This window comes from Schistocerca nitens, chromosome 1, assembly GCF_023898315.1.
Source record: "Schistocerca nitens isolate TAMUIC-IGC-003100 chromosome 1, iqSchNite1.1, whole genome shotgun sequence".
NCBI classification, from domain to species: Eukaryota; Metazoa; Arthropoda; class Insecta; order Orthoptera; family Acrididae; genus Schistocerca; species Schistocerca nitens.
The window spans coordinates 159,169,461-159,185,887 of record NC_064614.1 but is presented as its reverse complement, the minus strand read 5'-3'; the positions used below and the strand labels follow the sequence as shown (position 1 = coordinate 159,185,887).

The 16,427-nt window shown below is 39.9% G+C and overlaps 1 long non-coding RNA gene across 2 annotated transcripts in view; it reads left to right on the top strand.

Annotated features, from left to right (window-relative positions):
* Positions 1 to 16,427, top strand: part of LOC126244061 (uncharacterized) — a 112,244-nt gene that overhangs the window by 8,808 nt on the left and 87,009 nt on the right. The window contains exons 1-2 of one of the 2 annotated variants that reach the window (XR_007545372.1): positions 3,884 to 3,981; positions 4,213 to 4,449. This is a non-coding gene — a long non-coding RNA (uncharacterized LOC126244061). Of the gene's footprint in view, positions 1 to 3,883; positions 3,982 to 4,212; positions 4,450 to 16,427 lie in introns of those variants that run through there. The other variant, XR_007545373.1, reaches the window with a different exon arrangement.

Sequence of the window (16,427 nt, the reverse complement as noted above, 5' to 3'; positions counted from 1 at the left end):
TGACGCCGACCTACATAGGGAGAAACGATCATCATAATAAAACCTGGGAATTCAGAGCTCGGAAAAATATAGGTGTTGGTTTTTTCCGCGCACTGTTCGAGACTGGAATAATAGAGAACTATTGTGAAGGTGTTTTGTAAGCCACGCACTTGTGTGATTTGCAGAGAATCCATGTAGATGTAGATGTATATGCCAGTATCTTGAAAGGAGGATATAAGATAAATATCAACAAAAGCAAAACAAGGATCATGGAATGTAGTCGAATTAAATCAGGTGATGCCAAGCGAGTTTGATCGGGAAACGAGACGAAGTAGCAGATGAGTTTTGCTATTTGCGCAGCAAAAAACTGATGACGGTCGAAGTAGAGAGGGTATAAAATGTAGACTGGCAATGGCGGGAAAAGCATTTCTGATTATAAGAAATTTGTTAACATCGAATATAGATTTAAGTGTTCGTAGCTAATGAGGAGGTGCCGAATAGAATTTGGGAGGAAAGAAATTTGTGGCACAACTTGACCAAAAGAAGGGATCCGTTGATAGGACACCAAAGAAGACGAAGTAAATATTTCTGAATTCCAATCACGAACAACTGCAAAGATGAGAATCATAGATGTCCTCGGTGTAACAAAGCAGCTTAAATCACTTAATAAAGGCAAAGCCACCGGTCCAGATTGTATACCAGTCAAGTTCCTCTGAGTATGCTGATAAAATAGCTCCATATATAGCAATTATATACTCACACCAATACCCAAAAAGGGAAGTAGGAGTAATCCGCTGAATTAAAATCCTATATCACTAACTTCGATTTGCAGTAGGGTTTTAGAACATATGCTGTGTTCGAACATTATGAAGTACCTCGAAGAAAACTATTTTTTGACATATAGTCAGCACGGATTCAGAAAATATCGTTCTTGTGAAACACAACTAGCTCTTTATACTCATGAAGTAATAAGCTCTATCGACAGGGGATGTCAAATTGATTCCATATTTTTAGATTTCCAGAAGGCTTTCGACACCGTTCCTCACAAGCGTCTTCTAACAAAACTGCGTGCCTACGGAGTATCGCCTCAGTTGTACGATTGGATTCGTGATTTCCTGTCAGAAAGGTCACAGTTCGTAGTAATAGATGGAAAGTCATCGAGTAAAACAGAAGTAATATCCGGCGTTCCCCAAGGAAGTGTTACAGGCCCTCTATTGTTCCTGATCTATATTAACGACATAGGAGACAATCTGAGTAGCCGTCTTAGATTGTTTGCAGATGGTGCTGTCATTTACCGTCTTGTAAATTCATCTGATGATCAAAACGACTTGCAAAATGATTTAGATAAGATAGCTGTATGGTGCGGAAAGTTGACCCTGAATAAAGAAAAGTGTGAAGTTAGCCACATGAGTACTAAAAGATATCAGCTAAATTTCGATTGCGCGATAAGTCACAAATCTGAGGGCTGTAAATTCAACTAAATACTTAGGGATTACAATTACAAATAACCTAAATTGGAACGACCATATAGATAACATTGTGGGTAGAGCAAACCAAAGAGTGCGATTCATTGGCAGAACACTTAGAAGCTGCAACAGGTCTACCAAAGAGACTTACACTACGCTTGTCCGCCCTATTTTGGAGTATTGCTGTGCGGTGTGGGATCCGCATCAAGTGGGACTGACGGATGACATCGAAAAGTTACATAGAAGGGCAGCTCGTTTTGTATTATCGCGAAATAGGGGAGATAGTGTCACAGACATGACACGTGAATTGGAGTGGCAATTATTATAACAAAGGCGGTTTTCGTTGCGACGGGATCTTCTCATGAAATTTCAATCAGCAGTTTTCTCCTCCGATTGCGAAAACATTCTGTTGGCACCTACCTACATAAGGAGAAATGATCCATCACGATATAATCAGGGCTCGCACAGAAAAATTTAAGTACTCGTTATTCCCGCGTGCCGTTCGAGAGTGGAACGGTAGAGAGGCAGCATGAAGGTGGTTCATTGAACCCTCTGCCAGGCACTTTATTGTGAATAGCAGAGTAATCACGTAGATGTAGATGTAGATTCTGAGAATTCAAGGGATCACTTATATAGTTTTTTTTTGTTATGGATTTAGGGCGCAAAGGTAGGAAAAAAAATGGAAATCAGCAGCAATGCGAGCGAAATTAAAAAAGTGGGGAAACTAGAAAACAGAAGGAAAGTTTATAACACTATAGAAGGGGGTGTTGTTTTCCCCAAAAAGAGCTTCAAGTGACCGACGCCACCTCACTGACACAGATAAAACTCTTGGACGCGATCGGCTGAAAGTAACAGTGCCTAAGCTGTCTACTACGGCTCGTTGGGCTACTGGAGGAGTCAGAACATAACTCCTATTATCCCAGTCGGTCCTACGTTTTTTCTCACTTATCGATTCTTTCGCCTCTTGCACTGATTTCTATATGGGAAAACTTCAAGTTGCACTATGGTTCGCTGACCGTGTTAAAATTGTAGGTCCCCAGTAATGTCGGACGAAGGCTAGCGCATACAACCTCCAGTAGAAACAAGCCTATTAAAATTCAGCGCTGTGCAAACCAGACTTCCGCTTGAGGGCAGTTACTGGCGTATAACAGGCCCGATATTTCTTGAAACAAGGAAGTATCGCCATGATCAAGTAAAAGGAGAATGTGCTGACATAATCGACTCCTATCCTTAACTTAAATGTGGTTATGAAAATTGTGCGACGCATCTGCACTATCCCAGGGCTTCATTTCAATACCTCTCTCACCTAAATGAAAACAGGACGTCATCAAACATCCTTGTCACCGTTCAATACTTCATCACTTATCCTAACTAGTAGGTTCTGTAACGTTAATGTTGAAATGACAGATTTATCGGCGGGGTTGAGTTAAAATGTCGGCAACAATTGTCTTTTCCTCAACGATCATTTACATTCCAAAACAAACTTAGTACTAGAAAGATAACTTGGTACCAGATAGACTGAAAAAAAAAAAACGGAAAGAGACACGGCTGTGATTTTATAAGATCATAGTTGTTCCCGTTTATTGTGTATAAGAGAATCATGGATCTAATATAAACAAGAGAATAGAATTCAGGCACCAGCAATGAGATTTCTCGGAGCAGTAAAATGATGTAGTAGATTTGACAGAATTTAGAATGATGACATTAGATAAGAACTGAACCTCTGTAAATAGGAAATAAAATCCATGATGACTGAACAACATGGAATGAACTCAGTAGAATGAGTATCCAAAGATTACTTCTAAAAATTATAAGATTCTACAGGGAGAGGAATCCAAGGAAGACTGAAGAAAAAGCGGGGTGTCACCAAAATTCTTGAAGTGTAGAAGAAGAAGCAGTAGTATTATCTGCTAGTACACTCATTCGTGAGTGTTGGCACGTTACAGGCAGCACTTCAGCTAGTAGGCGTTGTTACACAGAAAACATTGCACTACATTCGTCGGATTCCATGCTACCCACGGAGAATGATGTATGGGATGTGGAAAGAAACCAAAGATGTCAGAGTTCCGTACAGTGAAACGACTTTACATTACTGCATTGCAGTGCTAATTCTAATAATAAAATAACATAAAAGAAATTTTCAAGAGTTTTTGTGGGGGAACAAACCACGTCTGCGTCCGGCAGTCGAGGCACCTTAACCTGTGCTTCATGCTATCACGAAAGCAAAATTCACGCATGCAAATGTATACTTCTAAGAAATAACATATTTTAAAACTCTGTATTTATTTTCTTAATTACGAATTTTTCGTACTTTTGGCATTAAATAGGAATTTTCGGTTGCTTTTAAAGGTTATTGATGTTACTTTAAAATTTACGTTTAAAAAAATAAAAATACTTTTTTGTTTAAATTGATTGAAGATCAGTCTCTATCTTTCAGCTGCTCTGTACCAATCACGGATAAATAAATTTATTGTAGCTCTGTCTCTCTCTTCCCGCTGATTTGAACCCATCTCGGATAATCAGCTTTTAGTAAATGGTGAGATGATGCGAACAGAAAGCATATGACACAATTTTTAAATTATTTGGTGAATTTTTAAGCTTATACTGTCAAGTGTCCAAAGTATTTTCTTCATAAGAAATGTTTGTCATCCTTCTCTGATTTTGTTGGAATGTTTTTAATCAATACAGTTTCGGAATATGGTACCGTATATCGCATTAAAATTATCTTGAGGGTCACATATTATCCAGCCATATGATTTTTTTCCAGTACGACGCCACTGAGCCTTCCTGCAGTCTGATCCATTCATAAAGTTTACTTTAAGTAAAGGCTGATCCTTCATGTGGACAAAAAACCGTAACTGAAACCTGATTACTGGCAGTAAATAAGAAGTAAATATTGGAATGACAACATCAGTAACGAAAGGTGATAACAGATTGCAGCCAACAATAACGATGCCAAAACAGTCGAATGTTTCCTCTCTGAAGTGAATGCGCCAGAGTTCAGGTGACTTTTTATACAGTTGCTCCCAGAGTTAATAATAATAATAATAATAATAATAATAATAATAATAATAATAATAGCTTTCTTCAACATCGAATGGTACACTGCACATGTACAAAGAAACAGTAATGATTAAAGTTATTTGTACAATACACAAGACACATTCTTCTGAATACGTCATTAATTTACAACAAAATTACAATAAGGTGTTTACTTATTTCTGTTCACATAATTTCACAAAGCATTTGTTGTTCTTCATATAAGTATGGTACTCTTCTAATGTGTAGAAAGGGTGTTTTACTAAAAATTTCTTAAGCTGATGTTTCAGTTTAATTGTAGGAAGAGCCATGACTGCTCTAGGCAGTGCATTAGCTAATTTTATACCTGCATACTGAGGCCCCTTTTCGTAAAGTGCTGTTCTGTGGCTGCCAATGTAAAATCTTTCTTTATTTCTAGTATTGTACTGGTGGAAATCTGAATAAGTGTTTGGGTGCAGTCTTTTCACAAGCAATATGGCTTTTAGAATGTATGTGTTTGTAACAGTTAACACCTCTGTTTTTGGAAACAAGTCGCGACAAGATTCCCTATATTTTGCTCCACAGATTATTCTCACACCCCTTTTTTGAAGAATGAGTAGCTTATCTAGATTAGCTTTGGTTGTTGCCCCCCAAATTTCAATACCATAGTTCAAGTGAGAGGAGAAAAGAGCATGGTATGCAGTCTTTAGGACTACGGTGTCTCTACAGAACTTGCTAATAGTACTGATTGCAAATATATTTTTTGACAACTTAGTTGCTAGAGTCAATATGTGTGTCCCATTTCAGGTTGCTTTGGATTGTTATGCCAAGGAATTTTACACTAGACTCTTTCTTTACCAATTCGTTGCCCATGTATAATTTAATTTCATTATTCAAACTACTTTTGTTAAACTCCATCAAACATGTTTTACTGGTGCTTACATTTAAGTGGCTTTCATTAAAAAACTGAACAATTTCTTTTGTCACATTATTACACTCGGCCTTGTAACGGAACATATTAAAGGCTTTACTTTACCAAAGTATGCGATACTCTCCAAATTCAACCAGTTTAACGAGTATTTATGATTATAGAAAAGTTATTGTGTATGTTAACAATGATTGCATAACATGTCTCCATAAACAGTCAACCCATTAAATTATACTGAATAACTGACCCACACAAAAGTTAATATCACTTGATCACTAATACAGCAAATGTCATCATGTAAAAACACTAAATTCGTCTCAAATAATTAATATGAAGCACGAAAAATAGTGGCCAACTTAGGTATTTTGGATCTCCTTAAATAAAAATCACCCAGTGAAACCTATTTGTTCACTAGGAGCGTTTTCACTCAGTATTCACGTAATCAGTCCTATTTTAGACAAAAACCAACGCAATTCTTAAAAATTCATGTTACTTATTTATGCAAATTAGAGAAGTCAATTGACAAACTTCTAAAAAATGGCCTTTTTGTAACAAAGAATTATTCTGTCAATTCAACAAATCTGTATGTCATTTTAATAACATGTTAAATTATGTCACTCGATGCAAATTAATAACTTTTCTGCACAAATTATGATAACAGATGTACATGTGACTTATAAACTATATCTCTTTTTAGTAGTTCTTTGACAATGTTATAAATACAAGCAGCGAGAAGGGTCAAAAGGCAGTCGGAGGCAGTCGAAAGCATCGGAATGTCACTTTGGTGAAGTGTGTTTCTGTGTTATTGTTTGGGATGGAAAAACAATGCAAAGAGCATGTAAAGGAAGTACTACTTTGTGTTGTGTTATGGTCTTTGGTGGACAGTGGAATTAATATGGCCACCAAAGTAATAAATATTTGATGTTTACATATGTGTTGGTTTCGCTCAGTCTTTATCATCAAAAGCACATGAAAAACACGGGACCGCATGTGTTTACCCTAGACAACCAGATTTAGAGCCAGAATCAGCATCGAGACTCAGCAGCGATCCAGCAAGCAGCAGCGATTACTACAATGCATTTTAATGGCGCCAACCTAACATCAAGTGCTAACAAGCTCCGTAAATTGGAGTGAAATAGTGCGATTATAGCAATTAGCAATATCTACGACCAGGCGACCATTACAGCCTCTAGTTCATTACATGATTCCTTTTTACATATAATGGACGTGTCATCGGCATACAGAACAATTTTGGAATTTATAGTACAGTATTTAATATCATTTACATAGATCAAGAACAGAAGGGGGCCCAATACCGAGCCCTGGGGCACCCCATATTTTATGCAAGTGATCTCTGATTTGTAGACACCACTTTCCGTTTTAAGTAGAACAAACTGCTTTCTATTGCTCATATAACACTTTATTAGGTCATAAGCAGCACCTCTAATGCCCATGTTCCATAGCTTGTCTAATAGGATGTCAACGTTCACACAATCAAAGGCTTTTTCCAGGTCTAGGTATGCACCTGCCACATGTTCCTTGCTTTCGATACCCCGTAACACCTCTTCAATTAGTTGAGCAGCTGCAGTGCTAGTTGATTTACCTTTTACGCATCCATTTTGATTTTCGAACATGAAGTTGTGTTTGTTAAGAAAGTTTATAATCCTGTTGTATATAACTTTCTCAACTATTTTGGAAAAGACAGGTATCAGTGAAAAGAATGAATGACTAATCATACTCAGGATTACGAAAACATCGATCATGTGAAACCCAATTGTACTTTTCTCACACGACATGCTGAAAGATTCTGTATTTCTTGATTTCCCAAAAACTCAGTGCCACACTCACGCTTATTGTCAAAAATATGAACATAGTGAAATTTGTTACTGGACCGTGAACTTTTTGGTATGGAGGACACAGCATGTTATTTGGATGGAGAGTCAACGTCGAATCAAGAAGTGACTTCAGGTGTGCCCCAGGTAAATGTCTTGGCACCCTTTATGTCCGTAGTGTATATTAATGACCATGCAGACAATATTAATAGTAAAATCAGGCTTCTCGCAGTTGACACATTTATCTACAATGAAGTACTATCTAAAGAAGCTCCATAAATATTCAGATCTTCTTAAGATCTCAAAGTTATGCAGAGATTGGCAACTTGCTTTAATTGTTAATAAATATAAAATTTTGCATTCCACAAAACGGAAAAACGTAGTATCCTACGACTATAATATCAATGAGTCACTGTTGGAATTAGCCAGCTCATACAAATACCTGCGTGTAATACTTTGCAGGGATATGAAATAGAATGATCACATAGATTCAGTCTTAGGTACAGCAGGTGGTAGACTTTGGTTTATTCGTCAGAATACTCGAAAAGTGCAATCAATCCACAAAGGCGATTGCTTACAAATCACTCGTGCAATCGGTTCTAGAATACTGCTCAAGTGTATGGGATCCGTACCAGATTGGACTAGCAAGGGGTACAGAGGAGGACAGCACGAATGGTCACACGATTGTTTAGTTTGGGGGAGAGTGTCACAGAGCTACTGAAGGAACTGAACTGGAAGACTCTTGAAGATAGACGTAAACTATACCGAGAGATTCTTTTAACGAAGTTTCAAGAATCGGCTTTAAATTATTACTCTAGGAATATGCAACAACCCCACACGTATCGCTCACACAGGGATCGTGGGAATAAGATTATAATAATCACTGCACGCTGAGAGGCATTCAAACAATTATTCTTTCCGCTCTCCATACTAGAGATGGGCAAACTGAAACACGTAACTGTTTCGAAACAAATGAAACAGTACAATGTAATGTTTCGATACGATGTTTAGAAACAATGAAACTGTTTGTGTTTAGTAATCTAATAAACCTACACATTTCATAAACTTGAATGTCTACTGTATAAATATGTCCATATAAACACAAATGAGGTGCGAGAGCGCTAACCATAACGCAGAAAGTATGAAACTATCACTTAGGCGTCTTGGCAGTTTCGTATTTCCTGCAGCAAATGCGCTGTTTTCGTGTCGTATAACTTTCATACTTTTCAATTGGTTGAGGACAGCCATCGCTGAAGACAGAAGAACCACCACGAACGGATCTGGAGATGGGAGCAAACTGCAGAAACAACGGATATGCTACTGGGATTCCCACATTCCGTTAGTATGGGTAATATACCCATCCTGCTAATTTCCATGCATACAAAGGGAATCATTGTGGATAATAGGTACAGTGACTATACTCACAAATAACGCCAAATAATGCGAATAAATAACAAAAGATAACAGAAAAAATTTTGTCTTTCAGGATGTTTCGAACCGTTACTATAAATTCACCATGCTTCCCAGCCCTTCCCGTTCACCATTACACTACCAGTGATATGTCAAACAGATTGCTTGCAATTATACCTACATAAAATTTATGTATATGTCTAATAACTGTCACTCTACGCCTTTTTTTATTCAAAATGTTGTAGGCTTACTTGCGTTTCTTAATATGATTACCGTATATGAACAGAGAAACGTATGTTATAAACAAAGTGTAATTTGACTGAATGATTTTCACGTATTTATTACTTTGAATGTGAATAGTATGCGTTGTTTTATTGTTTGGTTAGTATTTATAAAGCAGATGTTACGCCATTGCGGAATAGGACAGTCAGCTAGAAACGAAGCTTTATTTTCGGATATCTTAAGCTACATGCTATTGCTTGTCAAAAAGATTTCGACACTCTGTAAAGTGTTTCATGAAGTGGTATGTTGTATTTCAGTACCTGTGCCGAGCCCGAATCTCCTCCGACACAGAGCGGAATGAAACATCACTGTTTCGATACAATTAGTCCGTTCCAAGCACAGGTGGACTGAAACAGCCTTATTTTGAAACAACGATACAGTTTCTGTGTCTGGCTCGAGATCGAATCTGGTCCGGTTATCCGAGACAGGGGCGGAATGAAACACCACTGTTTCGAAACAGTGAACCACAGCCGTTCCGAAACACTGAAACAGCTCCACGTATCGATACACTGTATCGAAACATAGAAACAGTGGCCAAGTCTACTCCATACGCGAATGGAACAGTAAGAAACCCTAATAACTGGTACAGTGGGATGTAGCCTCTGCCATGCACCTCACGGTGGTTCGCAGAGTATAGATGTAGATACGTATGCATGTTCCCAACGACTGTTTCATCCAAAACAATGAATAATTCAACCAGTGCGTAAAACTACAACCGAATGAGTCTGAGTCGACTGTGTTCCAACAACTGTGTGAACAGCCGACAGAATCGATTGTTTTCATTTGGTTGTTCCCATCACTACTTCTGTGCGTGGCTAGTAGTGTTGGCCACAGAGCTGGTTTTCCGAAGGCGGAGCTTTTGTGCCGTTTCAATACAAGCATCTGAGTTGCTCCGGTTGGACACGAATCAAGGGAGCATCACATAGCAGGCCTCCATGATCTTGGGACACTGTCGCTTTCTCGAATACGCACCGGTTTCACTTAGGATGCTTTCTTTGAGATGCGCTAAAGGCATAGGGGGTGGGGGAGTTGGTATGGCACCGAGGGCTCCGACTTTTACCGGAGAAGTTGGAGTGTTGAAACCTCGGGAAACGCCTCTGCCACCTCTTTCCAGTACAATTCAGTGTCATTTATTTATTCATTCGTTAACAACACTCAAATATTTATAATTACACACACACAATACAATGTCGTAGCCAAGGTTAGTTGCAATACAACTCATATTTAAGTTATTAACATTCTCTCGCATAAATATAATCGTTTTAATTAGACGTATGTAAATAATTGTATTTTTACACATTCAGATATTCTTTGATATTATAGAAACTGTATGTTACAATTGAAGATGGGTAGACCACGTAACTAATGAGGAGCTATTGAGTAGCATTACGTAGAAAAGAAATTTGTGACACAACTTGGCTAAAAGAAGGGATCGATTGACAGGATACATTTTGATACATCAAGGGATCACAAAGTTAGTATTGGAGGGACGTGTGGGACAAAAATCGTAGAGGGATACGAGAGATGGATACAGTCAGCAGATTCAGAAGAAGGTAGGTTGCAGTAATTATTCGGAGAGGAAGAGGCTTGCTCAGGATAGAGTAGCTGGAGAGCTTCATTAAACCAGTCAACGGACTGAAGACCACAACAGCAACATGTGTTACTATAAATTCAGTTCTACTTCAAATGTTTGAAAATCTTTAATTTTCATTATTGTTTCAGGCAATGAAATAAAGAGTAATTTGGCTTGATAAAATACAATTCTTTGGTAAAGGGCTTTTTTTTTGCGGGTATCTATGTGAAAATCATCTGTGTTTCTTATTTTCTAGTTGTGTACCTAATTGATCAACATTGAAAGTTATGTATGAGAGTTCAGGAAGCACAAACATTCATAAATGTATAACTGAAGATGACCTTCATGGAACATAAGCATTGTCCTATAAGACAATGGAAATGCTTCACAAAAAAGGAGAGATATAGATACAGTACAAATAAATAAATGAACAGCGAAAATTGGAACACTGCAAATTCTTATATGCAGACGGGCAGACAGAAAATGGAGGAACGGAATATACAGACGCTCGAAGTATTGGGGCGATTTATGCATTGGAGAGTGACATGGTCAGCGTCAACAATCAACAATGAAATCCTAAAGTGTGGTGAAACTCCTTTCTACCTGAAACTGGTAAATCTATCCAGCATAATGTTGGAAAAGATGTGTCTTACCAAGTGCATAGGATCAAACAAAAGTTAAATGACGGTATTACAGTTGTTTTAGCTTACTGACTCTGTATACAATGCCTGAGTGGCAGATTCAAAGTAAATCATGGTGTATATGAAACGTAGAAAAAAATGTGTTACCGCAGGGGGAGATCGACAATAAACGCAGTGCTTGTGGCTAAACTGATCATTGGGAAACGCGCAAAATTTAATACAGAGACCCCCTTAGCATTCGTTGATGTGGTAAAGACCTTTGATAAGCTAATAGCCCAAAACTGTGGAGCACAATGAAGAAAAGCTGAAGAAGCGAATATGAAAACACAATCACGTTACACATCAATGGATAGTTAAAACAGCTTTCACGACAAACACAGGGAAAGGGGAGAGTCAGCAATGGTTTAGTATTTCGTCCACCCTTTTAACGCAACGCTAGCAATAACAATGCATTTTTCATAACGCACATTACCAAAGGGGGAAACATACCGTATAATCACTCTAAAAAAATTTAAAATTAAAAAAATTAAATTCGTTAATTGTTGCTGACATATTACAGCAGCGCTTACACAAAACGCATGCAATTATCTGATACGATGGTGTGGCTTTGTCATTGACTGATGTTACTTACCATTCGTGTGCAATTTTGGCTTTTACAGCGTGAGAAGGAGAAGATAATAGGATACATAGAGCAGGGATCACGACTGTGATAAACTTGGAGCTTATTGTTGTCTACAGCATTTTCATTACGTCTCCGCAGAATAACACAAAACTTCTATATACTGTTGTACAGAAATAAATCGAATTCTTCTCTCTAAAAATTGTCATCAAATGTCTAACTAATTCACTAACCTTCTGTCGTACGACTCAAAAGACATCTCCAGGCTCCGGCGTATATTAAAATTTTAGATTTCTCAGACAGAATTAAAATTCGTCTACATGCAAATCGAGCCAACTCCGAAAATGTTTATTTGCCGTTGTAAGCTTTGCTTTGTAAAATTGAGTGGGCAGCTCAATCTGATAAAAAGCTGCACTCAACTCAGAACCATTTCCAGTCACATCCATTACAAAAATTACGATGTAAGTCTCACTGAGAAAATAGGAACACTATGTGACTGCTGCTTAATGAGGTACGATGGCCTTCAGCGCGTTAGAGTTTGTGACCAGATATTCGACAGCACTGCCCGTCTTCAAAAGCGTCCCATACACTAAGTTTACTTCCGACACATCTTACGAAAGACGGAACCCGAATTCTTCGCTCTCGTGTTTGCGTATTACAGACTGAAGTGGATTTGCTACCCCATTTAAATATGGGGGCCTAGTGAAGCAGGGGATACAACCCGTCGGCTTTGACCAATGACGTCATACATTAGTCATACATTAGTCATAGATAGTAATGTCTTCACTTCGTGGCATAGATAATAAAACAGTTCTGTGTTCCGGATAAGCGCTATCATTGTACGTTAAAATTATTCGCAATGATATTGAGGTAATTTGGAGTATTAGTTTGTTATTGTAGAACTATTTATACGGTCTTATTTTCGTTTATAGGAATGGATTAGTCTGTTTGTGGGTATGTAATTTTCGTTACTGTCTGTGTAGGCGAGCTTCGGTTATTCCTCGATATTTCCGTGTGGTAAGCTCAGTTTTCCATTTGCTTCTTTCTCTGTATTTCACTATTTTGACATATTTCACTGTTTTATTCCACCTATATGTGTATTTTCGTGTTGTGAAGTACGTAATAGAAATTTCTCAGCTGTCGATCTTCTTTCGTTTCCCAGCACTAGTATCAGTACGACATTTTCGAATGTGTACTTTCTATATCACAGGCGAAACCCTGACACAACTAAAATTTGTATCTCGTCCTTCACTCCGCCTTTACACTGACGACACAACTAAAATTTGTATCCCGTCCTTCACTTTGCCTTTACACCGACACTATATATGTCAATTGGCGGGCAAGATACAAATGTTGCGTATAGCTATATACACTCCTGGAAATGGAAAAAAGAACACACTGACACCGGTGTGTCAGACCCACCATACTTGCTCCGGACACTGCGAGAGGGCTGTACAAGCAATGATCACACGCACGGCACAGCGGACACACCAGGAACCGCGGTGTTGGCCGTCGAATGGCGCTAGCTGCGCAGCATTTGTGCACCGCCGCCGTCAGTGTCAGCCAGTTTGCCGTGGCATACGGAGCTCCATCGCAGTCTTTAACACTGGTAGCATGCCGCGACAGCGTGGACGTGAACCGTATGTGCAGTTGACGGACTTTGAGCGAGGGCGTATAGTGGGCATACGGGAGGCCGGGTGGACGTACCGCCGAATTGCTCAACACGTGGGGCGTGAGGTCTCCACAGTACATCGATGTTGTCGCCAGTGGTCGGCGGAAGGTGCACGTGCCCGTCGACCTGGGACCGGACCGCAGCGACGCACGGATGCACGCCAAGACCGTAGGATCCTACGCAGTGCCGTAGGGGACCGCACCGCCACTTCCCAGCAAATTAGGGACACTGTTGCTCCTGGGGTATCGGCGAGGACCATTCGCAACAGTCTCCATGAAGCTGGGCTACGGTCCCGTACACCGTTAGGCCGTCTTCCGCTCACGCCCCAACATCGTGCAGCCCGCCTCCAGTGGTGTCGCGACAGGCGTGAATGGAGGGACGAATGGAGACATGTCGTCTTCAGCGATGAGAGTCGCTTCTGCCTTGGTGCCAATGATGGTCGTATGCGTGTTTGGCGCCGTGCAGGTGAGCGCCACAATCAGGACTGCATACGACCGAGGCACACAGGGCCAACACCCGGCATCATGGTGTGGGGAGCGATCTCCTACACTGGCCGTACACCACCGGTGATCGTCGAGGGGACACTGAATAGTGCACGGTACATCCAAACCGTCATCGAACCCATCGTTCTAACATTCCTAGACCGGCAAGGGAACTTGCTGTTCCAACAGGACAATGCACGTCCGCATGTATCCCGTGCCACCCAACGTGCTCTAGAAGGTGTAAGTCAACTACCCTGGCCAGCAAGATCTCCGGATCTGTCCCCCATTGAGCATGTTGGGGACTGGATGAAGCGTCGTCTCACGCGGTCTGCACGTCCAGCACGAACGCTGGTCCAACTGAGGCGCCAGGTGGAAATGGCATGGCAAGCCGTTCCACAGGACTACATCCAGCACCTCTACGATCGTCTCCATGGGAGAATAGCAGCCTGCATTGCTGCGAAAGGTGGATATACACTGTACTAGTGCCGACATTGTGCATGCTCTGTTGCCTGTGTCTATGTGCCTGTGGTTCTGTCAGTGAGATCATGTGATGTATCGGACCCCAGGAATGTGTCAATAAAGTTTCCCCTTCCTGGGACAATGAATTCACGGTGTTTTTATTTCAATTTCCAGGAGTGTAGCTCAAGTAACGAATGGGATACTATTAGCGTCCAAGGCAACAAGAAAACTGTACCCTATAGCGAAGAACGGGATACAAATTGTACATGTGTCGTCTTCTTGTCTCCGTGTAGTTCAGTTGTGGTACAGGTTGCAAATGTAACTTACGTCTATTTCGACCTTCTAGTTATCAGTGTACATCTATAGAGGTCAACGGAAGTCTGGTATACATATATCACATACGCAGGTCCTTCTGTCGTCAGTAGTACCGATATGTACGTAAGAAAGGACTGTTAGTAATAGCGGAGACGAAATAAACAACACATCTACAATTTGTATCCCGTGTTCCACTTACGGTTTACTGAAGCGGAGGATACATCGTTCAGGTGAAGAACAGGACAGTAATACTAGTGAAAACGAAGACATCGACTTACGACAAACTCGTATTCCGTACTGTACTTAAGCAACACACTTCGAGTGAGGTTTTAATTTGTATCCGGTGTTTCATTTACGGTTTACTGAAGCAGGGGATACATAGTTCAAGTAAAAAACAGGACAGCAATGCTAATTGAAATTAAGAAATCGACGTACGCTGAACTTGTATCCCGTACTGCACTTAAGCAATACAGTTCTAAAGAGTTTCGAGATACAACTGACATACATGTAACGTGATGTATTCTTTGCTTGTAATATATTTCATTCATTTCTTTTCATTGTATTTTGCGGAGAAATATTAAGATACAAACACGCGATATCGTTAACGTGAAAATACTTCTCGCTCTTATATATGTGAAGTACAGTTTTTTCTCTTGTTACTGAACATTCTTCTCAGCTCTTTCATCTTTGTAATATATGCTCTCTGGCCAATTCTGACGTCATTGGTCAAAGCCGACGGGTTGTATCCCCTGCTAAACTAAACCCAAATATGGCGTATGGAAAACAGTCCCAGTTACTGATTGTCAGCTCAACCGTTATTTCTCTTAACTTCAATATTAGAGGTAAATAGTTTCCTGCTCAATCTAACATTTTTCCTTCTCCGTCTCAGCACAATAAGTCACTCCGTCCATATTGTAGAATATTTTGAAACAAGACGTAATCTGACAATCCAAGCGCGTTTCAAAAACGGTTTGCGTTTATGTGGGAGCGAAAATCGATTGTGGTAATGGGAAACGAATTTCCAGAATCGATTTTGGAGTGTTTACATGACCAACCAGACACGGTATTGTGAAATAGGTTTACGAAATCCGTTTTTGGAAGGCCCATGTAACAATAGTGATTTTCTCTCTGTTAAGGCCGTTACATGAATAGAGAAAAAACATCGTCTCTGTAATCACATAACAAGCATATATTTTTATACGTAAAACAAATTGTAAAACTGCTTGTGCGTAATAAATTGGATCGGCGGTTATAGGTTGCGAGTGCCACCAGAAATTGCACGGAACTCCAAAACACAGAAATGAGAGTACAGTCGCTTTCGTCATGACGTATCTCGCGTGTAATCGTTTACTTGCAAGGAGAGGTCCCCAGCGTTTAGAAACTATCTACGTGATAATGTAAGGTAAGAGCCCACGTACCACACACTGCAGCCATTCACCATGGTGGACGCTCGTTTGCGAGTAATTGATGAAAACAAAATTTGGAATGTTGAGTGATACGCAGTACCATTACAACAGTTGTGTTGTTGAGCGTGCTTGTATGGTGTAATGGATATGCCGGCACTGCAGCGCAGCGTGTTCGGTCAGAGGGCTGGTTGCCCTCCGTAACAAAAAACTGAGTACAGGAATCAACGATTAACTTGAACGGAGGTCGTGTGACCTCCTCCCAGACCAAACGCGACGAACAATACCGAAAAAAATGAGGTTAAAAAAAAAGAATAATAGCTTTGCATGCAGGAGGATGTCGGTTCG